General features: G+C 43.2%; 1 pseudogene; it reads right to left on the bottom strand.

Moving 5' to 3' along the window:
- Positions 1 to 545: 545 nt before the first annotated feature.
- Positions 546 to 645, bottom strand: LOC127077282 (uncharacterized; annotated as a pseudogene).
- Positions 646 to 955: the final 310 nt, after the last annotated feature.

Raw genomic sequence — 955 nt, 5'->3', positions numbered from 1 at the left:
GCCACGCACTCGCTCTCAAGGCGAACCGCTCTATTTACGAATCAACGATATCGAACTATATCTCCGAGTCTTACGACGAATTCGGGAATATCGTGCTGAAAACAATCTCCCTCCTATAAACCTCCCTGATATCAAAAACATTTTTCCTTCTTTAACCGAGATGGCAGAACCAGCTCGTGCTCTTAGAGATTACGCCGCTCCATCGCAAGATGAACCGCATTCAAGTATTGCTCCGCCCGCAATCGAAGCAAACAACTTTGAACTTAAACCTTCGTTGTTGCAGGCTGTGCAACAGAACCAATTCTCTGGAAATCTTACCGAAGATCCAAACCTTCATTTATCCGTATTTGTCCAATACGCTGATACTGTTAAAGCTAATGGTGTCACTTCAGAGGCAATTCGACTTCGTCTTTTTCCTTTCTCATTAAGAGATAGCGCTAGAAGATGGCTTCAATCTCTCCCTTCCAACTCAGTCACCACCTGGAACGAGTTGAAGAAAGTTTTTCTTGCCCGATATTTTCCACCAAGCAAAACAGCTATGTTAAGAGCCCAGATAAACGGATTTAAACAGAAAGACAACGAGTCTCTTTTCGAAGCATGGGAAAGATACAAAGACATGATGAGACTTTGCCCACACCATGGTTTGGAAGACTGGTTAGTAATTCACACATTTTATAATGGTCTCTTATACAATACAAGGTTAACAATAGACGCCGCTGCAGGTGGTGCACTAATGAACAAACCTTATGCTGATGCTTACCAGCTTATCGAGAGCATGGCCCAAAACCACTATCAGTGGGGAACCGAACGAACAACAGTGGAAAAACCTCAACCGAAAACTGGCATGTACGAGATAAGTAACCTTGATCACGTTAATGCAAAAGTGGATGCTTTGGTCCAGAAGATTGAAAGTTTAAACGTATCACCTCCAACCGCCGTGGTTGCTATAACTCAG

Source organism: Lathyrus oleraceus, chromosome 4, assembly GCF_024323335.1.
Source record: "Lathyrus oleraceus cultivar Zhongwan6 chromosome 4, CAAS_Psat_ZW6_1.0, whole genome shotgun sequence".
In the NCBI taxonomy this organism is placed as follows: Eukaryota; Viridiplantae; Streptophyta; class Magnoliopsida; order Fabales; family Fabaceae; genus Lathyrus; species Lathyrus oleraceus.
The sequence above is the reverse complement of the archived record's forward strand: the minus strand, read 5'-3'. Positions and strand labels throughout refer to the sequence as shown.